Below are 24,155 nucleotides of genomic sequence, written 5' to 3' on the forward strand. Positions count from 1 at the left end.
AAAAACAAACCAACAAACAGAAAACAATGTGGCTTAATGTTACAAATAGGCATTATATGTGCTTTGGAGGAAAAAAATTTTAAAAGGATTTATGTATTCCTAATGAGATTTTAAAGAAATGGAAAGCCTCTCTCTACTTGCCAAACACAGAAGAAAACATTGCTGATAATTCATATTACATAAGGAATTTTTTATTAGGGAAAACAGAAAAAATGGCATTTCTTTTCAAATATGGCCTGGAAGATTTAATTTTTTCATTTTAAGAATACTGCAAGGCTAAAATGAAAACAAAGTCACAGCATCCACAGATAAATGTGGACTGCAGGTTATTTCATTATTCTACTACAATAGCAGGGCATCTTCTCATTATATGCCTCCACCTGTGCTAGGTATTAAAAATTACATATCACATCATAATTGATATCATTAATTATGCCCGAAGTAATTTCCTTCAAATAGAATAAGAGATTTCTCATCATGTTACCTAAGTATTTAATGTAACTGTTTTCCTGTGATATCAGATCTACTTCTTTGGAATACAGGAAGCTCTGGGGTATGTGGTTGTGTTCCCATCAGCTAATTTTGATATGGAATGAAGCACAGAAAGACACTGGACTAAAAATAAGACCTGGATTTTCAGCCAAGCTCATAAACCATATCTTGCCAGAACTCGAAAAGCCATTTCAGTCTAGGTCTCAGTTTTTTTCATTTATCAACTGAAAAAGCATCCAGTGGTGACCTGTTGGGAGGAGACTGGAGTAACTGATGGTTCATATTTAGTAAGCTGTGAAGTATTAAACAGATGTGCAATAACATAATTAGTTTAAAATTAGTAAGATTTTTATGTTCTAGTGGAAAAAGAATAAACAAGTATACAAAGAAATGATTATCAACACTCACAAGTATTATGCAGGAAAAAGGCTTTACCAGATATAGATGGTGTGAGATGACCCAGAGAGGGTACACAGGATGGGAAAGGCAGGGCCCCTCTGTTCCTGAGCAGGAACTCTAGCACTTAGATATCTGACAAACTCCCAGGTCTTCCTTCTGAGTCACTTCTGCTCCTCCCTTTCCTGTATCCAGCACTAAATACCAGTGTTCCTCGCAGGACAGCCTTGATTAAGAAAGTACATTCAGACAGATAGCCCAGTCATAGCCCGCCCATCCAGCCTGTTCTCCACCAACTACCTCTCTCACAATTGATCATTCTGTTATTTTTTATGTATTCTTCCAGTGTTTCTTTTTTAAAATATAAATGAATGTATAACACTAATGTTTCTCTGGGGTTTTTCTAATATTATAAATAATATGGACTTTGTTGCTGATACTCAACCAAGAGGCAGAAATGATATCTTAAGCCTACACAAGGAACTAAAATCGGGTCACAAAACAAAAATTCTGGAACTAATGACTAATTTGAATATAAAAACTGAACAAACAATAACACCTGAGATGGAAGAGATGATGAAAATAAGACTATGAAAAGATAAAGAAATTGGTGGAAGTTGGACTTTATGCCATTTGTAATTTTCAAATTTTAAAGGTTTCAATATAAAAATAAAAACAGAATGTATAACTTTCAAATTAATGGACAGGAAAAATGGGGATCTGCAAGTTGGTAGAAGGCAGGAAAGAAAAGAAATGATGAATAGTAAAAGCACACTAGTGAGTTTTATATGAATGGCAGAAATTAATCAACAAGGCATTAACTATAATAAATGTAAAATTTCAATTAGGACAAATATTGTCAGATCAATTTTTACTTTATTTAAATGCTGTTTATAAGAGATACATTTAAAACACATTAACATAGGAAGGCTGAAGGAATGGAAAAGAAGTATCAGACAAGATTATAAAATAGATAAAACAGAATTAAAGGCAAATAGAATTGATGGAGGAATAAAGAGAGTCATTCGATGTAGTTAGTGGGAGCCATCTACCAAGAAAATAAAACTACTTGGAAACATCTATGGCCCTAATTCATGGTTTCAAAATACATGAAGCGAAGTTGACAGACTTGCAAGGAAAAACTGACACCTCTACAATTGAGATGGTGGGTTTTAATGAACCTCTCTAGATAATTAGTAGATTGAGAAGAAGGAAATGAGTAAGTATGTGAAAATTTATATATAATTTGCAAACTTAATTCAACAAATGACTAAGATACCAACAATTAAAGAACATGTTCATCTTAAACACAGAGGGAGCATTTTTAAAAATCAATCAATCCAAGGCTATCAAGCAAGCCTCGACAAATTTCAAAGATTCAATCTTTGACACTAAATTAGAAATCAGTAAGAAAAGTTGTTCAATATTCTGTCCTTTGGTTAAAGATGACAGGATGACACAAATACTTAAATCAGTTACCTCTGGAAATCCAACAATAATATGTGAAAAATGTTGCTTTGTTGCTTTTTTAAAGGCATAATTCTACAAGTACAAATAAAAAATAGGAAAAAAAATGACATCCCCAAATGTTGGGTGCTGGAAATGGAAGGAGTAGTGATTTAACAGAGGATTTGGGAAAGCTGAATACTAAGTTAGGAGCAGGGAAAGCAGAGTAGTTTTTGCTTTCTGCGAGAGTCTCCAGCAGTGATGTGACATGTACAGGTGAGCAGACAGGTCAAGTATTAGAAAGCACGTAGGCCTCACTGTCCTCTCCACCACTATAGCTGGCTGGGCACCATTCCCCTGGGCCCTTCACACATGCAAGAAGTTGAATCTCTGAAGAGGTTAAAAAGAGGGATTTTGGGCCCAGAGACTACTAAGCACATTTGAAGATAGGGATACTGAACTGAAAACTTGTTGGATACAGGAAAAGTTTACTTTCTGTCTGTTGAGAAACCCTAGCCCATGCCATAATGAAATTCCAGAATACTAAGAGTCATGACTCTACCCTCTCAAGATGAGCAGTTGGAGTGTCTACTAAGCTGTTTAAGAAAAAAAATTAAGACACTAACATATTGATAAGGTCTTCAGGATCTCCTGAGAATGAAGCCCAGAATAGACAAACTATCTAAAAACACACAGCTTTCAATTACCCTTTGGTGCCCTGTCTTTACCCTTGAACAGAGAGTTGAGAATAACATACCTTTTAATAGATACTACTCAACCAAACACAAAGATTAAACCCATAAATAGGAAAAGAAGCAACCTGGAAAAATGGAGACTAAGTAGAGAAATTAAAATTTTAAAGATTATTGTTAATATCCTCAGAAAGATAATGGAGCTATTTATAGAAAACAGGATAAGAGAATAGTGTAAGAAAAATAAAGGGGCCTGGGGATGTGGCTCAAGTGGTAGCGAGCTCGCCTGGCATGCGTGCGGCCGGGGTTCGATCCTCAGCACCACATACCAACAAAGATGTTGTGTCCATCGAAAACTAAAAAATAAATATTAAAAATTCTCTCTCTCTCTCTCTCACGCACACACACCTCTAAAAAAGAAATTAAGAAGAGAAGCTCAGGATGAAACTTTAGCATTTACGGTCAACTGAATTTTTTTTTAAACAAGGGTGTCAAAAGTCAATAGAGAAAAAAAGAGAATTTCCAACAAATGATGCTGAGATGGCTGTACAGCCATATGCAAAAGAATCACTTTAGACCACAACCTCATATTGTGTACAGAAACTGACTCAAAGTGGACCAAAGGCCTTATATTTGTAAAAGGTAAATCTATAAAATTCTTAAAAGAAAATAGCCTAAACCCTTCTGGCTTGGGATTGGACAACTGATCTGACCTCAAAAACACAATCAACAAAGAAAAAAAATAACTAGGACTTCATCAAAATTAAAAACTTTTGTGATTCAAGATAATACCAATAAAGTAAAAATTTAACTCATACAATGGCAAAAATACCTGCAAATTATGTATTTAATAAAGGTTTGGTGTCAAAAAAGATGAAGAACTCTTATAACTTAATATTTCATAGATAATCCAATTAAAATGGTCAAAAGATTTGTGCAGATATTTCTTCCAAGAACGTATACATATAACTAATGTCACTTGAAAAGATTCAACTTCATTAAAAACCATCTGGGAAAAAATCAAAATTGAGGTACCAATTCATGCCCAGCAGGATGATTATAACAAAAAAAAAATAAGTATTGGTAAAGATGTGGAGAAGTAGGGGTGGAAAACCCTCAAAGATTGCTAGAGGAAATGTAAAATGATGCAAGTGGAGAAAGTTTGGCAGTCTCTTAAAGAGTTAAACACAGAGTTCCCATATTAGTCAACATCCCATTCCACTCAAGAAAATTTAAAGCACATGTTAATACAACCACTTATGCACAAATGTTTCCAGCAGCCTTATTTATAAAATCCAAAAGTAGAAAGCCAAATGTCCATCAGCTGATCAATGGATAAACAGAATGTGATATATTCCTAGGATGGAATGTCATTAAGAAACAAAGTGCAACCCAGTACTGATATGGCTATAAAATGTTGAAAACATGCTAAGGGAAAGAAGCCAATCACAGGAGACCACATACTGCAAAACCCCATTTACATGAAGTGTCCAGAAGGCAACTCTGTGGAGAGGAGGCACATTAGTGGTTGCCCAGGGCTTCGAAGGTCAGGGAAAAAGGAGGTGAGATTGCTAATGGCTTATGTTGGTGTGAAGAAAGTATTTCAAAATCCAGTTGTGGTGGTGTTTCACAACTCTGTGGATATACTAAAAAACAGTACACTAGTGCACTTTAAATGTGAAAGAAATCTCACAGGCAAAAAAATTATATCACAGGAAGGAAATTCAACTGGAAGATTGGAAGAAATGTTATTGAGAAACCCTTTCTAAGAAGACAAAAAAAATTGATTTTCTTTTTATTCTTCCAAGGATAGTGTCTAGAGGCATTCAGAATGGGTTAGCATTTGACACACCATCTTAGGCTTTCCTCCACTACAGCCTTTAACAAAAATGAGGCTGTCCAGAACTCCTGGTAACAGAATTATGTACATGTAGATCAAGAAGGTTGGGAAACTGGCCAAAATTTGCACATGACCCGTGCCCTAATAGACTACAAGGGGTTTGTGCTGTGAGACCTAAAGTTTTTGTGAGATTTTGTAAAATGTAAAAAATATGTCAAAAGGACCTATGGTGTTTCCATGTATGCTAAATGTGTCCATGACAGGATCAAGCATGTGTTCCTCATTGAGAAGCAGAAAATTGTTGTGAAAGTGTTGATGGCACAAGCACAGAATCGGAAAGCTAAATTTTAAAAATGAAGCTTCTTTGAATAAGAAAAAATGGCAGAAAAATTCAGAGATGGAAGGTAGAAATAAAAAATAAATGAGAAAATTAGCAGATCAGTTCAGAAAGTTCAACTTCCAAATAATAGTTATGGATAGAGAGAACAGAGGACTATGGACTGAGAATCAACAATAAAAGAATTCAAGAAAATGTCCCAGAATTGGAGGAACTGTTTTCTAGATTGAAAAGTGTCCCAGAAAGCAAGCAAAATAGCTAAAAATAGAGTCTCATCAAGATTCATCAATTTAAGTTTCAGAAGAGCAAGCCAACAAGAAAATTCTAAACACTGTCAGGGAAAGGAGAGGGAACAGATCACATTAAGATCAGGTATCAAAGTGGCTTCGAAGGAGCAATACTGCAAGCCAAAATTGAGCAATGTCCTCAACATTCTAAGAAAAAATGACTTTCAACCTAAAATTCTAGAGCCAGAAAACCATCAGTTAAGTTCTAGGGTGGTATAAAAATGTCCAGATGTTAAAGGCAGAACTTTAAATGTTCCTGTAAGATATTAAGTGGAAAGTGCACATGAAACACACTTACTACATCTAAGTCCAAATTTTAATTTGAAAAAGGTAAAGAATGCTTGAGAAATGCTTATATGACACACAGGGAGGAGTCTGAGAGCTTTTGCAGGAAAAGAACAAGGAAATTGGATGATACCTACAGAGAAGCAGGGGAGTCAAGAAGATTTTCCTTCTTCATTTTCCTTCTTCTCCTTCTCCTTCTGGGTTACTGTTTAAGATAAAGGATCTTGGAGTTTATGATATGCAAATGAAAATGGTTATTGAGTAGAAAAGAAGAAACTGATACTATTTGGTATACCCACTCCATGAGTTTTATAAGCCTTCCTTTACAGCAGTATAAAAGCTTCCTAAAGAGCCAAATAAATACCAAATTTTTGACAATTTTCTGGACACCATCAGTACCAACTGCAATCAGAGCCGTGAACTGGATCTGTGTGTTGTCATACAAACTTTGCTCTTCTAAATCTGCAAAGACCGTGAAGTGATCTATCTAGGATGTTAGTACTGATAGTGCTTGAAGGGCTGAGAGGAAGCAATCAATGTACAAGTATTGTCTTAGAAAATACATCAATTCTCTCAGTGCTCTCGGCTCAAGCTATGATTGTGGCTGTGATTCTTGATATTTTTATTGTGTATCAGAAGCTCTAAGCAAAGTTTATCATCTTCAACCTAATACATAAGCCATCCAAGCTCTCAAATGTTAGCTGTGGAAAGGACTGCAGATATCATCTTGTCCAATATTCTCAGGGTGAAGCTGAAGAATCTAAGGGCCTGAAAGGAACAGTGATTTTTCTAAGTTTAATGAAGATTAAAAATTCTTTTAAATGGTTTGAAATCAATAATGTTGGAATCAGATTTTTTAAATCATAATTCCTTTTATTAGGAAAAAAATAGGGTCCACTGATGTAGCTCAGTGGAGTTCTTGCCTAATAAGTGTGAGGCTCTGGGTTGGATTCCCAGTAAAACACACACACACACACACACACACACACACACACACACACACACACAAAGTAAAATGCAAACAAAAAGGCATCAGAACTAGAACTCAGAACTCCAAGTTCAATTCTATTACATTGTCTCTGCCTTGCCTTTCATCAATTACAACACATTTTTATACTTGCTACTTCTTGGACACATTCCTGATATATTATTATGCTGGTGTATATGATAGAGGCTATGGTGAGTCAGTTGATCAGTGGGTCAAATAAAGCACCAATGATTTTGGCAAAAGCGAGTCATTTTTGCTAAGGCCTGACAGAAAGCCTGAGGATATGTGAAAGTAGCTCATAGCACCAGCAGGCAGCACAGAAAAACCTGCATTCTTCATTATTATGTGAAATAAATGTACCTTCCTACTGTTTAGTAAAAATGGCATTCTGATCTCAACTTGAAAATCTTAATAATAATGACCCCCCCACAGAAACAAAATGTTCAGTTATAAAAATTATTAAGGTATTCAGCTCTTCACAGGTATTCTGCCCTTTGTAAGATGCTCTGCAGGATACAAGGTTAGGGATGATGTCTGCCATCAGGGGACTTTTAATACTTCATCGAATTAGAGTGACATATCTGCTTTCTTTATACAGGAAAAGGCTCTAGAAGTTATACGATTGTTCCATTTTGCAAATGGCAAGGCTGAAGACAGGAAAATCAAGTGGCAAGATGGTGACCCAGCTCATGTTAGAACACAAGTCGGCAGACTTCCTAATGACTGCTCTTACTGCACCCGCTGCATCCACCCACCCATGAGTAATTTTAATGTTTCAATCCTCTGCAAAGAATTTGAGAGCACTTTCCAGCACATACAACAGGAAAAAAAATAAAAAGTAAATTATTGATGGTGTTAAGGCAAGGAAAACAGCAGAAGCAGCAGAAAATGAAGCCAGAAGAGCAGTACAGATGTAAGCCTTAAGGTCCTGTGTACAGTTGCTAAAGATGGACAATAAATTTGGCACTCGACTTCTGTACAGCAAAGCAAGGGAGGGAAACTAATCAGACTTGTCTCATCATTAAACAGAAACAGGCAAGTTAGTTGGGAGAAGCCTCTCTGTTCCTCATAAGAATTTCTCCCAGATATTTCTCCTTTTCTTATAAAAAAGGAACATACACATGATATGTGGATATCCCAAATAATTTTACAAAAATAACAATCTGGGCTGGGGATGTGGCTCAAGCGGTAGCGCGCTCGCCTGGCATGCGTGCGGCCCGGGTTTGATCCTCAGCACCACATACAAAGATGTTGTGTCCACCAAAAACTAAAAAATAAATATTAAAAAAATTCTCTCTCTCTCTCTCTCCCTCTCTCTTTCTCTCTCACTCTCTCTTTAAAACAAAATAACAATCTAACAGACGCTTATTTGAAGTATTCTTATAGTGATGTCAAGTGTATTTATTACAGTAGTTCAACAAAGAGATATAAATAATACAGACTAGAGAGAAACAGAGGTTCCATAGGAGACTTGGCCTTTGAGGATGGAAGGAATTTCACAAGGAATGTCTACCTACCTGCCAGAAAGAGTTGAAACAATAAAATCAAAAATCCCTTTCTATCACTGAATGACTTGGGTTAAATAAAACATGGACACCACTCATTGTGTTTCTTTTACCTTACTAAAATCTGTGTACCTCTCCTGGGGAAATGTGAAACCCAATTTAACAAAGCTCATGAAGAGGTTCTTGAACAGATCTGCTCTGCATTTTGAATGTATCTACCGTGCCGCCCTCTGTGATGATGGGAGATGGGACTTCAGCATGTCTATTTTCATATTCTACATGCTACAAATATTCTGATATATCTATACAAATGTGGTTATAAATCTATACAAGTGGTTAGTGTAGAGAAGGGGAATTATTTGGATTGGAAAACTCAGTAGCTAGGCAGATATGAAGCCCAATAAAATTCATCCAGATTTTCTTCCAATGCTGCCAAGAGTTTTGGTGAATATAATTCATGCCATACAGCTTGATTAGATTCCCCCACCCCTGAATCTTTTTTCTAAAACATGGCTCCAATTAACCCTGTTTTCCTAAGAGAGGTTTTGTTTATTTTTACTTCTTATGTTGAAACAGCTGCTTTCATTTTTTTAAAACTAAAATGTAGGGTTTTTTTTTTTTAAAGTGCAGTTTTAGATTTACAGAAAAACTGCAAAGAGAGCAGAGAGTTTCCACAATCCCCAAACTCAGCTTCCCCTATTGGCATCTTATATTAGTACAGTGCATTTATTATAATTAATGAACCAATCTTGATTCATTATTAACTGAAGTGCATACTTTATTCAGAGATCCTTACTTTTTCCCCTTTTACTGATATATAATTCATATGAGTCACTCTTTTAAAAGTGTGTAATTCAGTGGGTTTAGTATATTTATCACTTTCTAATTCTAGAACATTTATATTACCCAAAGCAGAAACCATGTACTCATTAACAGTTACCCTCAAAAAAAAAAAAAAAAAAAAAACCCTATTCACACCCCAGTTCTGGGAAACCTCTGATCTGCTTTATCTCTACAGAGGTGCCTTATGGACACTTCATATAAATGGAATTATATAATATGCGGTGTCTAGTTACTGGCTTCTTTCACTTAGAATCATGTTTTTAAGGTTCATCCATGTTGCAGTGTAAATCAGTACTTCATTCTGTTTTATTGCCAAATGACACTACATTGTATGGGTATATCACAGTTTATTTATCCGTTCAATGGTTGATGGGCATTTAGGTTTTTTCTACTTTGGGGGTATATGGATAATGCCACTGTCAACATCTGTATATAAGTCATCATGTTTTTAATTCTCTTGGATCTAACTAGGAGTGGAATTATGGCTCATATGGAAACTCCACATTTATCGTTTTTGAGTAACTGCAAACTAAATTCCCAATCAAACCATTTTTACCTTCCCACCAGGGTTTATAAATATTCCAATTTCTCCACTCTCTCACCAACACCTGTTATTGTCTTTTTGTTATAGTTGTCCTTGTGGGTGTGGAGTTATATCTCATTATGGCTTTGGTTTATATTTTCTCCCTTATGACTACTGATTTTGAGCATCTTTTATGTACTATTGACCATCTGTACATATTCTTTGAAAAAATGTCTACTCAAATCCTTTGCCTTTTTAAAAACTGGCTTGTCTTCTTAGTGTTGGGTTGTAAGTGCTCTTAATATATTTTGGAAACTACAACCTTCTAAGCTATGTGACTTACTTTTTTTGTTCCCCACCCTATGAAATCTTTAAATTTTACTGATGTGTAATTTAAGTGGAAGTTTTTAATATTGATGAAATTGTGTGTGTGTCTATATATATATGTTTTAGATTTCATTAGTTTTCACCTAATGGCCCTTTTCTGTTCCAGGTTCCTATATGACAACACCCTACATTGAATCCTCATGTCCACTCCTCTTGACAGTTTCTCAGATTTTTCCCTGTTTTTGATAACCTTAGTTATTATTTAATAAGTACTGACCAGGCATTTTATAGAATGCCCATGCCCTTCAATTGGGCTTTGTGCCATATTTTTCTTTAGACTTGAGATATGTTTGGGGGAAGGAAGACAACAGAAGAAAAATGTTATTTTAGGCACATAATGTCAAAGGTATGTTCTACCAACATGACTTCTCACTGTGGATGATGACCTCAATAACCTGAGTGAAGCACTGTTTGTGTTTTTCCACTATCAAGTGACTCTTTCTTCCCTCTTTCCATGCTGTAATCTTTGGAAGGAGTCACTAAGCACAGCTGATACTTACGGAGTACAGTGTTCCATTTCCTTGGTGCAGAGCATCTACATAAATTATTGGTAATTATATTACATGGGAGTTTTTTCTCTCCTATTTAATTCTTTTTTATTTTTTATTTATGTACAACAGCAGAATGTATTCAATTCTTATTACATAAATAGAGCACAATTTTCCATATTCCTATTTAATTTTTTAATCATTTATTTATATCAGTATTGACCCATGGACAGTTATCAAATATTTTTTAATTATAACCCAACACTACTTTATTTTCTTGCTCAAATTATTCCAGCTTTGGCCACTATGAACCCTTTAAATTGACTTCTACACTCCTTTGACACACCCCAATCAACGTAATAGATTTCTGTATGTAACTATCTATACATAAGGTGAGCATGAGTTCTTATGGATGTTCTAATCCATTACTAAGTGGGTTATTCTAGCTTCCTTCCCAGGCTTATCTGTAAATTCTAACTCCAGCAGTGAGAAACCTGGCTCCCACTATTTGCCAGCCATTTACTTGACTGTTCAGCTTCAGTATTTATGTGCAGAAGTATCAGAAATTTTAATCCATATCCCCATGGGATACAAATTATCCATCAGGAGAAAGTGCACTTTTATAGTTTCTTTTGTCTTTAGTCTTACAGAATCTTCTCATTTCCATGGTCAATGAAGTCAGCACCTTTCCCCCTGATGTTAGAGAGTATGTTTCATACATTTGGAACTGTGTCACATCCTGAATTCTGTCCTGGAATCACCTGCCCTCCTAAGTGAGTCTTTTGAAATTTTCAAACATAATGGTTTGTGCTGTTGAATTCTGTAGATTTTGACAAATGCATAGTGTCATAGTTTTAGTATCATACAGTTTCACTATCCCCAGAATTCCCTGTGCTTCACTCACCTTATTCAAGACCTCCCCTCCCAGCAACCACTGATTTTTTTTTTGCTTTAGAGTATTATAGTTATGCACAGTAGCTGGGTTCATTTTGACAAACTCATATATGCACGGACTTTGTTTTCATTTCTTGTTCCCCTCCCCCATCCTCTTTTCAACCACTGATCTTTTTAAGTCACTATACTTTTGCCTTTTTCAAAATTATCACATAATTAGGATAGCTTGCAGCTTTTTCAGATTGGCTTCTTAAACTTGGCAATATACATTTAAGATTCATCTGTATCTTTATGTGGCTCAATAGCTTATTTTAATTACTGAATAACATTCCATTGTATTTCCACAGTTTGTTTATCCATTCACCTACTGAGGGACATCTTGGTTGCTTCCAGTTTTTGTCCATTGTGAATAAAGTTACTATAAACATTTGCATACAGGTTTTCCTCTAGGCATATGTTTTTGAATCATTTGGGTAAATACTTAAGAGTATGAACGCTGAATCATATGGTAAGATTATGTTTAGCTTTGTCTGAAACTGCCAAACTGTCTTCCAAAGTCTACACATTTTATTGAATCTTACGAGTTCTTTGTTTATTTGGATACAGTCCCTTTATCAGATACACGTGTCTTGCAAATATTTTCTCCCAGTCTGTGTCTTATGGTTAGATTCTCTTTTTTTTTTTTAATTTTTTCAGTTGTCAATGGATCTTTATTTTTATTTATTTATTTATATGTGGTGCTGAGGATCAAACCCAGTGCTTCACACTGGGTGTGAAATGATCTGCCACTGAGCTACAGCCCCAACCCTGGATTCTCCCAATAGTGCCTTTCATGGAGCAGAAAAATTTAACGAAGCTCAATTTATCTTTTTTTTTCTTTCATGGTTTATACTATTGAAGTTTTATCTAAAAATTTACTGACAAACCCTAGGTCACCTATATTTCCTCCTGTGTTTTCTTATAGGTTTATCAGTTTGTATTTGAGATTCTGAAACAGAGCTCCTGAACTTCCTGATGTAGTTTCAGTTTATGGCCCATTTTGAGTTCATTTTTGTCTAGGTATAAAGTCTGTGTCTAGGTTCACCATTTTGTAGGTGGAAATATATTTGTTGAAAAGACCGCCTTTCTCCATTTAATTGTCTTTGGCCTTTTGTCAAAGATCAATTTACTATATTTGTATGGGTCTATTTCTGGGCTTTCTATTCTGTTCCATTGATCTATTTGTCTACACCTTCACCAGTACCACTCCCTTGATTACTATTACTTTACAATAAGCCTTGAAGTAAGGTTGTGTGAATCCTCCCCTTGTTCTTCAATATTGTGTTGAAGGGCTGTGACTTTCCACATAAACTGTAGAATGAGTTTGCTGGTCTCTCCAGAAATAGCCTGCTGGGATTTTGATTGGGATTCCATGTATAGAGCAAGCTGGGAAGAAGTGATATCTTAATAATAGTGAGTCTTCTGATACAGGAATAAAGAATCTTTCTCTTATTTATTTATATTTTTACTTTGTTCTTCAGAGTTTTGTAGTTTTCTGCTTAATGATCCTGTACATGTTTTTGTTAGATTCATACCTTCCCTGCTTGTAAATGGTGGGTTTTTTTTTTTTTTTTAATTTCAAGATCCAATTGTTCATTGCTGGTACACAGGAAAACAACTGACTTTTATATGTTAGCTCTGCACTGTGTAACCTTGCTCTACTTATTAGGTCTAGGTTTTTATTTTTTCTGTCTTTTCTTAGTGATTTTCTTCATAGATAATCATGTCATCTGTGGACAGTTTTATTTCATCCTTTACAATACCTGTTCTTTCTTTTTCTTATCTAACTGCACTACCTGAGTTACTGAATACAATGTTGAACAAAAGCAGTGAGAAAAATATCTTTGACTTATTTCCAATCTTAGGAGCAAAATGTGGGTTTTCACCATGATGTACAATGTTTGCTGTGGGTTTTTTCTCCCTAAGATGTTCTTTAACAAGCTGAGAAAATTCACATCTATTTCTAGTCTCTGAGTGTTTATCATGAATGGATGTTGCATTTTGTCCATTCCTGGTCTTCAAACATCTGCAAAGATTTTTTCTGTTCTCTTTTTCTTCATTTTCTGATATTCTAACTACACATTATCCCTGCTAAAAATCCCTCACAATTCTTGGATATGCCGTTGTTGTATGAAACTCTTTTCTCTTTTGTATTTCTGTCTGAGAAGTCACTACCGATACATCTTGAAGCCTACTCTTTCCTCAGCTGTGTCCATCCAACTAATAGCATATTCAAGATACTCACCATTTAGTACAGTGTTTTAAAAATATTTTTTGAGTCGTAGATGGACACAATATATTGATTTATTTATTTACTTATTTATTTATTTTTATGTGGTGCTGAGGATTGAACCCAGTGCCTCAGATATGCTAAGCAAGTGCTTTACCACGGAGCTATAACCCCAGCTCTAATACAGTGTTTTTTTTTTTTTTAATTCTAGCATTTCCTTTCTGTTTTTTTCCTACAACTTCCATCCCTCCACATACATTATCCATCCATTCTCTCATGTTAGTTACTTTTTCTACTAGGACCTTTACCATGAGTAGGTTAATTTAAATTTCCTGCCTAATAATTCCAAAAATCTGTGTCATCTCTAAGTCTGGTTCTGATGCTTGTTTTGGAGACACTTCAGACTACTTTTTATTCCTTTTAGCATGACTTATAATTTTGTTTGTTTATTTAACCCAAATGTGACACACTGGGAACAGGAACTAGAGTAAATAGGCCTGAAATGTACAGTTTTATATTGTCCGGTTGTGTTGTGTGCTATAGCAGTAAGTGCTAAAGCTTGTAGATTCCTCTAGTGTCCCTGTTTATGTCTCCCCTGAGATCTCCTGAACCTCCCCCTTAGATAGAACCTGTGTGTTATAATTTTGGCTGTAACCCAACAATTATTCTGGAGTGTTATTGCTGTGGTGATGAGATGAAGGGAAAGGAAGCATTTTATACACTTAAAAGTAAATCTCAGATTTTGGAGGGTGGTATTGCTGTTGCTGGTCTGTGACCTTCACAAGTATTTCTGTTTCATCTCCTTCCCCACTTTAGATGAGATAGACTACAGGGCTCTGGAAATCAGAGAAATGTTCTTCCCTACGTGGGAAAAGGTTCTGGTGAGGTCTCATCCCCTGGAGAGTCAGTTTGTCATAGAGAAAATTCTGGGCCTATGTCATAATGGTAGTTGTTTCTCTTTTCCTACCAAAATCAATATGGGATCTTTGTTGTCTCTTCACAATGAGAACTTGGTGGAGACCCTGGGAGTAAAACCCCTGCAAGTGTGAAGCTGCTCTGAAAAGTAAGGCCAGGAGTTTCTTACTCTCAAGCCAGTCCACACCCAGCCTCCAGCCAATCAACAAAATGATTTTCATTTTGTTCAGCTTTCCTTGCGTTAGCTAGAACAATGCCTTCCAAGCTCTTTACACCCTGGAGCTGATTGATACTTGCTGCTTGCATTGTCATCCTTCAGTTTCTCTTGAGGAATCAATCTGGCAAGATATTCCTTGGGATGTATATAATCAGAGGTAGATTTAGAGACATCTCAGTGGCGGGATCCAGTCTTGGGGCAAAAAAATAAGGATCTCTCTGTTACTCTGCTGTAATCTGCCTAGATGACTTAGCTGAATTTCTACCCTAATTTTGCTTATCTTTGAGGACAGGATGTCTGAAGTCCAGGAGTCCCTCTTCAAGGAGTGTCACTGAAACTGACTGATGACTGCCAGAGTGACACCAGAAAACTCTAACTCATCATCATAAAAGACAGAAACATTCCTTCTCTTTATTAGCCTCCTCCCCTCATTTCCTTCACTCTGTATCCAAGATGCAGAAAGTTAATTGTTGAGTTTCACTTCCCCAAAAATAAACATTTCCTTCACTGTTCAACAGATGATCAGTTTTCTTATTGGTTCCACAATTCCAAGAGGAATAAAGAACCCAGCCTTTGGAATAAAAATCAGTTAACAGCTCTTCTAATTTGGTGGAAATGTGGAGCTCAAATGCATCACTAGTTGGTTTTGTAATATGAGAAGCAGCTGAGACCTGCCTAGACTGGAATGAGCAGGGACTCTCAGGGCCCCAGGAGTGGTGGTACAGACAGGTGGGTTCTCCTTTCAAGCCATTCTCAGCACTGCAGTGATGCTCCAGCAGAATCCTGCAAGTGGGTCAGGAAAAGCAAAATTTCAAATACAACTCTAGCACCCTGCTCCTTTCTGGGTTTTTCTGTGCTTATTCCCCCTCCTTTTTCCCCTCCAGCACCTTCATAGTTCCCTTCTCCGGTGCTTTTATCTTATTCAGAGCCATTTTGACATGCTAGTGCTTATTGTTATCAGGAGGGCTGATTTCAAAGTAAATGGAAATAATTGAGGCAAACTGTCCAGCTCTGAAAGGAACAGTCTGCTTCAGCAATGGAACAATCACTTGTCAGGAAAAGAAGTAAATTACTGTTATCTCACACCATGCAAACATAGAAAAGTTAATGACTGGAATAACTGACACTCACTTGGGAAAAAACACCTGAATTCTGAGTCCTTTTTTAGTCTTATATATATGAACAGTATAACAGCACATTTGAATGTAATGTCTTTTACAATGCGGCTGGGAATCATCAGAAGTCATCTACTATCATTAAAGAGATCATTAATTTGTGGGAAAGAAAATGTATTTATGCTGAACTGTCAGGATCTTCAAATTACATCAGAAATCTATTACTTTAAAAATATGCAAATAGTCTACTAAATCAACCTCCAAATGGCCTACTGATATCTACAATATCGTTAAAGGTTATTATATAGATCAGTCCTTAAACACATTATAGATGATAAATTCACACACAAAAAAGAAATAAGTAGAAATATTTTAAAAGGATAAGGATTTGGGCTGGGGATGTGGCTCAAGTGGTAGCGCGCTCGCCTGGCATGCGCAGGGCTCTGGGTTCGATCCTCAGCACTACATAAAAATAAAAAGAAAGATGTTGTGTCCACCAAAAACTAAAAAATAAATATGACAAAAGCTTATCAATACCGAACTATTAAGTAGAAAGTTAACTTTCCAAAATCAAGCTACAATCCAAGAAAAAACACTTTGAATCTTAAGTCAACTTAGCGTTCAGGGATAAAGTCAATACCATATTAGAGGAGAGAAAATACAATCCCTTCCTGTAGCATATATGTCTGTATCTTTGAGATTGTTCTGGTATTTCTCAGCTACTGGACTCTATTTGAAACTCATGTAAAATACCTTTGTTCATATTTCAGTAGAAGAACAATTTTTAAAAAAACGTAAGATTTACAGGTATCACTATATTTTAATATCTGATGTTGTCTTCTTAGAACTATTACTTTTTTCTGTTAGAATAAAGAACATGATCAGTCCTTTACAGAGATCAGTTGGGGGTAAAATTTTAATATACAAGTCAACCCTCAGTATCAGCATGGTTTCAGGACTCTTGCAGATACCCAAATCCTCAGACATTCAAGTTTCTTAAGTCAGCCCTCTATCTGTAGATTCTGCATCCACAGAATGAACCAAATGCGGATAGGTTCCTGTGAATATGAGGTCAACTTTAATGTTTCCATAGAATTTGATACACATTGAGTATACAACTTTTTAGAAGGAAACTAACTGTAGAATGCCTACTACAGACACTGGGTTTAAGGAGAAACTAATGTAGCAGCCACACTTCTTCTTGCCAATACCAGTGAAGGACATAGAAAATCCACTTTGAAACCAAAAAAGATTTGGGCTTAAATTCCTGCCCTGCTGCTCCTTACCATGCACAAGTTATTGAACCTCTAATAATTAGACTTTATAAAACCAGGATAATTAGTATTCAAGATAACATCAATGAAATGCCCTATTACAGAGCCTATTCTACAGTAATCAAATGTTTAAAAAATATATATGCTTCTTTCTTTTCTCCTCTCTGTCCACTAATTCTCTTGCTCATGAGTTCAGATCACAGACACCTCTTAAAACTCTAGGCTATAAAAGAAAATTAAGATACAGAAAAGCCACCCCAAAAGATGTATTGCTCAGAATTTAATCAGCTGTTATAAGGTAAACAGCCATGTATCTGCCACCTGGTTTACAACTCTGCCCACCACTAAAGCAGCTCCTTCAGAGTCTTGTCCCAGCCTTAACCTCCTCCATTTCCCAAATAGGAACAACTCTCTTGATTTTTACAGCAATCACTTCTTAAAGTCTGAATCCAGGGTAGATTTTTGGATGTCTCAGCCTATTAAAAACAAAACTTGTGTCTCCTAAACCTCGCTTAATCCACAGGTTTGCCCTTCACCCACTTCTTTTCCTTGGAGTTGCCGTGCTGAGGAACCCATATGTGGATCCACATAGAGCATCAGGCACAATCCAAGTTTGCTGATTGCTTTCTCACCAGGAAAATCAACATCCTTCTCAGTTCTATGTGTTTTCTAAAAATTGGCAGCTGGACCCAGAGGCTTGATGATTCATGTTAGATCACTTTATGGTCTTTTATCAGAAGCTCATAATGTCTGCATATCATTTTGTTTCTGCTTTTGTGATATTAACAGCTGTTGATGTCCAGTGTCCAGATGTGTCAATTCATTAGGAATTAAAAATTGGTAATACTCTAAATTTTATCATTTTTTTACAAAAATTTATTTTATTTTTATAGGCTGGTAACCAATAAAAAGAAAATGAAATTAAAAGAGTATACTATTTATAATGGCATCAAGAGAACCATTAAACTCTCAGAGATAAAAGCAACGAAATTTGTGGAAGACTTCCACACTGAAAAACCATAAAATGTAATTGAGAGAGGTTAAAGAAGCATCACATAAAAGGTGAGCTACACCATGGTCATGAACTAGAAGATTCTTAATTATAAAGATATCCTTGCTAACAAAATTGATGGAGTTTAAATCACCAAATCCCACCAGGTCTTTCCTATGTACATGGAAATCCATTTTTTTCTACATACTTAATTTTTCTTTTATTTTCTTCATTTTATAACTTCATAAAATGGGACTTAGCTTATCCAATTTAAAACTTTCTGGGAGTGTGTATGTGTACAGTATATTTTTTATTCAAAATATCACCTTTGCTGCATCCCCAAAACATTGCTCTGTAGGGTTTTCATTATTATTCAGTTCTAGGTATCCTAAATTTGTATTAACAGTGTGTTTTTAAATTTTCAAAATACATGGGGAATTTTAAAAAATTATCTTTTTATATTAATGTATAATTTCACTGTTACAGAGAAAGATCATTCTTTATTTTTGAAACTTATTGATGTGTCTAACACACAATTACCAGCAATAACTGAATAACCTTCCAGTTCTATCTTCTCCTGTCCTGATTTTTTCATATTTTACAGATATTCCATGTATATGTGAGAAAATGTATATTCTTAAATTGTTAAATATAAAAATCTATATATGCAAAATGTCAAGCATCAAGCTTTTTAATTTTGGTGTTTATATTCATGTTGCTGATTTTCAGCCTTCTTATCAATATTTTTTTTAATTTTTTTAGCTGTAGATGGACATGATACCTTTATTTTATTTTAATATTTATTTTTTAGTTATAGGTAGGCATAATATCTTTATTTTATCATTATTTTTTATTTATTTTTATGTGGTGCTGAGGATCAAACCAGTGCCTCACGCATGCTAGGCAATGCTCTACCACTGAGCCCCAACCCGAGCCCTGACCTATCAATATTAAATTTCTCACAGAATGCTAAAAGAAAAAAGGAATAATTTTCTAAATTTTGAAGAAAAATTCTTTTCAACCTAAAATTCCATTTTCCACTAAAATTTTCAACTGAATGTATGGATGAATAATGGTTCTTTTGAACATGTAATTTCTCAAAAGATTCATCTCTTAGGCATCTTTTCTTTAAAAGGCAAAAAACAAAAAACTAACAAACAAAAAACTCTTGAAAGATATGCTCCTGTCAAATGAGGTAATACAGTAAAGCAAAATAGAAAAAGTCGGAGGCTGGGGGTGTAGCTCATGGTAGAGTGTGTGCCTAGCACATGAAAGGCCCTGGTCTGATTCCCAGCACCACAATAAAGGAAGGAAGGAAGCAGGGAGGGAGGAAGGGAAGGAGGAAAAGAAAAAGTGGCATCCATAAAACAGTAGCTATTTCCCAGGAGGGTAGTAAAAAGTGCTGGGGCAGCCCTAGAGTGCAAGAGACCTTGCTAGCAAATTGTCCAGACTGAAACAAAATAGGTCTCTGGGAGGGAAACCTCTGGGCAGAGGACAGGAGAAGATGGAACTGGAAGATTATTCAGATATTGCTGGTAATTGTGTGTTAGACACATCATTTGCTCCTCCTCAGGTTCTTGTAGATTTACTCACTCTGCTTCACATGCCACTGTTGTGATTCTGTGTGGGCTCCTGTGGGTCCATCTCCTCAGGCCAGACCACAACTTCCAGGTTCAAATGAAGTGCCACACTGCAGAACCACAGGATCCTTCTTCCCCTTTCACTGAAGATACATTTGCTGATGCAACCAGGAAGTGGGCAAGGTGAGGGAAGGTCTCTTCATGGTAAATTTTAACCAGTGGGAGACAGAATATAGAAAGCAATCAACAGATAAAGTCTGTCTCCCTTCTTCTGATGAGCTATTCTGACTATCTACAGTACAGCTGGATGGAAATGTCCTGAGTAGGTAGGTAGGTGTACTTGCTAAGTGACCAGCTATAATCTCTTCAAGACTTATGAAACAGTGGCCAGAGTGTAAAGCATCTTGCTCTGCCTAGAGGAAGAGTGTGAGAGCTACAGTTATATCTGCCAGGTAATGAGAAAGAAAGTTGTGGGCTGGGGATGTGGCTCAAGCGGTAGCGCGCTCGCCTGGCATGCGTGCGGCCCGGGTTCGATCCTCAGCACCACATACCAACAAAGATGTTGTGTCCGCCAAGAACTAAAAAATAAATGTTAAAAAAAAAAAAAAAAAGAAAGTTGTTTCAATCAGAATCCTGGTCCCAGTTTTAAAGTAGTTCAATGTATGACCTTGGACAAGATGTTTAATTTACCTTTGTCTCAGTGTCTTCATTTATCGGGTTGAAATGATACCTATCATGTTTTTTGTATCACAACTTTTTATTTCGAAATAATGTGTCGAAGCACATTGAAAAGTGAAAAGTCATCGGTTCAGAAGAGGAGTGGAAGCCAGTAGAAAGTTCACAGCAGCATCTAGGGATCAAAGAAAGGTAAGAAGGATGTGCAGGCAAATCACCTAACTTATCCCTTCTTTGAAAGATAAACTATGGGGCAATGCTAAGAATTTTAAGAATGTTATGAGCCTTTGGAATTAAAAAATTTTTTTTCCTTTTCCCAAAGGAGAAAGACATGACCATCCCCGACTCCTGTGGATAATCTTAATTATAACAACCTCCCAACTTATTGTTCTGCCTCTAGTCTCTTTTCCCACAGAACTATCTAGCTTGCCTAATATTCCTAACCTATGCAATCCACAGATTAGAGATCTATCAATAATGGCTCCAGATCCCTAAACTTAGGTTCTATCCTCTCTCCATAAATTTGTATTGATTTTTCTGGTCCAGTGAAATTTATTTCTTCTTGCTTTCTTTTAACAATCAACTTAAGTCCTCCCACCCTGGAAATATAAGCAACAATTAAGTTCTACCACTTGATAAAATTCTATGCTATCTTTACATACCTAGATTCCTTCAGGCATTGTATGAATTGTAGAGAAGAACAAATATATCTGTCCTTCTCCTAACTGCTAAGCACAACTGTAATCAGGTAATAGGAGAAAGAAAGAAAGAAAGAAAAGAAAGAAAAGAAAGAAAGAAAGAAAGAAAGAAAGAAAGAAAGAGGGGGGAGGGGAAGGAAGGAAGGAAGGAAGGAAGAAAGAAAGAAAGAAAGAAAGAAAGAAAGAAAGAAAGAAAGAAAGAAAGAGGGGGGAGGGGAAGGAAGGAAGGAAGGAAGGAAGAGAATTTACTTACTTAACCTCTTTAAACTTCTAGTTTTTCTTCTCAAAAATGTGGATAATACAGAGAAACTCTGAGACTAAAAAATTATGTGTATGTGTGAGAGTATAGTACACTACTTAGCATGAAGCTAACATTAAATGTTTGCTGAGTCTTAATAGTGAAATGCAGATATTCATCCCATATGACTGAAAAGATTAAATAAAGATGTGTCAACATATTAGCAACTGAAACATTTGACAGGTGCACAATTATCATTTCAAAGTACAAAACAAAAAAAAATGAAAAAAGAAAACAGCAGGGAGCTAACTTAGAAGTGGTAGCCACATCCAAAATATATCCTGGCTTTAACAAGATTTCTGGCCTCTGAAAAGCTTCCTTCTTAGAGAAGCTGAATGGACACCTAAGAAAACTGCCAGAAGAGGTGAGATCCCAGCACATCTGACACACACAGGCTTTCAGCAGATGCCATTACAGAGTGTGCTCCAAAGGACATTCTTTGTAAGAGACCTACTTAAGGAATATTCCCTCTGGTCCAGAGAAGATCCTTGGTAAGCCCGTTCCAAGTAGGCTGATGTGGGAACAAGGCCAAGTGTTCAGTTTTGGAAACTTGAGATCTACTTAATGGTTGGAGAGTAGCTCACAACTAAAAGTACTCCATAAAAATAATGGGGCAGGCCACAGGATCTCTCAGAACTTTCAGTTCTAACATTTGGGGATTCATCTTTACTTAAAAAAAAAAAAGAAAAAAGAAGAACTTATAGAGACAATAGCAATTTGAAGAGTAGAAGAAGAGTAGACGCTCTAGAGGAGAAGGTTTCAGTCCCTATGCCTCTGAACAGATGGAGAGCAATGTAGAACTCATCTCTAGCACAATACCCTTTGCAGTGTTTGAACAAATAAGAATATTTTCCACTGGAAGCTGAGAGAACCTCAAGAAAGTGACACTGTCCCCTTGTCATAGTCTTAGAGGTTCATCTTAGAAATTCTGCTCATCTGGAAAGTTAAAATTTTTTTGCTAGAAATATGGTGCTAAAATATTTTTGCCAAAAATATTGCTTTTTATTTTCATTATCTGAACTGTAAGTCTAAAATTCTTGTGGAAAATTATATTGATAGCCAGAGAACTGCTGAGAATGATGCTAGAGCCTGCTTGGAGCTCTCCAGGGTACTGATTTCATCTCCAGCTGGTTTCTGACCTTCCACTTGGATGCAAGGATGTTTCCAAATCTATCCATCACCTAGGCAGAGATGTGACACAACCATAAGCATGCCTGGTGGACACATGAATGAATGAACAAAAGAGAAGAATATCATAGCATAAAACATAATAAGACTGCAAAACAACATGAATTCATCATCAGTGGTTGACCTAGCCTCCTACTTAACAGAGAAAATAGAAGCACCAGATGGATGAATCCTCAACTTCCCACCATAGAATCTACACAGCTTTCTGTATCTTCACCCCTAGTCTCCTCCATCCCTTCTGGTAAAATAACACATCAGGTGCCCTCTTTATGTAAGACCAAAACCACCTATGAGATGGACCTCATTCATCTCCTCCTTCTCTTAAAGAAAACTCATCACCAATTATTGTTCTCTTTCTTATAAGTTTATTATGGCACATAACTGGGAGTTTAGTACATATAATGAATCACTATTCAGTCATGAAGAAAATATTAAGGTAGTTCTTTCTTGTCCTGACATGTAACAATCAAGGAGTAAAATATGCTCACCTGAAGTTCAAGTTCTTATACTAAACTGCTGATAGTCATCCTGGACTTGAATATCCAACAGGTACTTCAAACACAACATATCTTAAAAAAATGCTCCTCATCTCCCCTCAAAATCTCTCTTCAGTGTTCCTCATCTCAGTAAAGGGCAAAGACCCAGTTAACATACATTCTTTGATCTGCTCCTCTTTTTCACTTCCAATCTAATCAATCAATGAATCCTGGCAGTTTTAGCTATTATTATTATTATTATCATCATTTTTTTGGCACTAGTGATTGAACATGGGGTGCTTTACAACTGAGCCACATCCCCAGCTCTTTTTAGTTTATTTTGAGACAGGGTCTCACAAAGTTGTTTAGGGCTAAATTGCTGAGGATGGACTTGAACTTGCAATCCTCCTACCTAGTCTCCTGAGTAGTTGGGGTTACAGGCATGTACCACGATGCCCAGCTTAGCTATTAAATTTTTCTGTATTATTTCATCTCTCTCCACTTTCAGGATCTTTGTCCAAGACAATGTCATCTCATAGGAGCTTTTGCAATAGCCTCTTCATCATTTCCCAGCAAGCACTTTTCCCCTTCTCCAATCCAGTCTCCACTAGATTGCAGCCAGGGAAGTCATTTCCAAAGGAACTTCTAACTGTGGCTCTCCTCTATCAAAATTCTTACATTGTTTCTATTAGAAAAGAGTGCAAAGTCCTAGGCAAAGCATCTGCATGATCTAAGCTTTATTTTCTCTGGATTCATTTCACATCACTCACCCCCTAGCTACATTCCAGTCAAATGGAATGTACTTATTCAAACTAATTCTGCTCTTTCCTTGTGGGGAACTTCATATTTTTCTTCTAGAATGTTTTCCTCCTTACTTGCCTATCCAACTCCTAGTCACCCTTCAGGTCTCAATTTAAACATAATATCTTCTGTGAAACTTCTTCCAACCCCTTAGATTCAGCAGAGCTGATTTTAATTCCCTCATCTAATTACCACACATTCATTCATTTATTCATTCAACAAATATTTATTGAGTATCTAAACTGCACCAGTTCT

General features: G+C 36.2%; 1 protein-coding gene and 1 pseudogene across 1 annotated transcript in view; one reads left to right on the forward strand and one right to left on the reverse strand.

Moving 5' to 3' along the window:
* The window catches only part of Syn2 (synapsin II), a 147,784-nt gene that overhangs the window by 91,225 nt on the left and 32,404 nt on the right, over nt 1-24,155 (reverse strand). The window lies entirely within an intron of this gene.
* LOC101972790 (large ribosomal subunit protein eL34 pseudogene) lies at nt 4,858-5,217 on the forward strand (annotated as a pseudogene).

The sequence above is a fragment of the Ictidomys tridecemlineatus genome, chromosome 16, assembly GCF_052094955.1.
Source record: "Ictidomys tridecemlineatus isolate mIctTri1 chromosome 16, mIctTri1.hap1, whole genome shotgun sequence".
NCBI classification, from domain to species: domain Eukaryota; kingdom Metazoa; phylum Chordata; class Mammalia; order Rodentia; family Sciuridae; genus Ictidomys; species Ictidomys tridecemlineatus.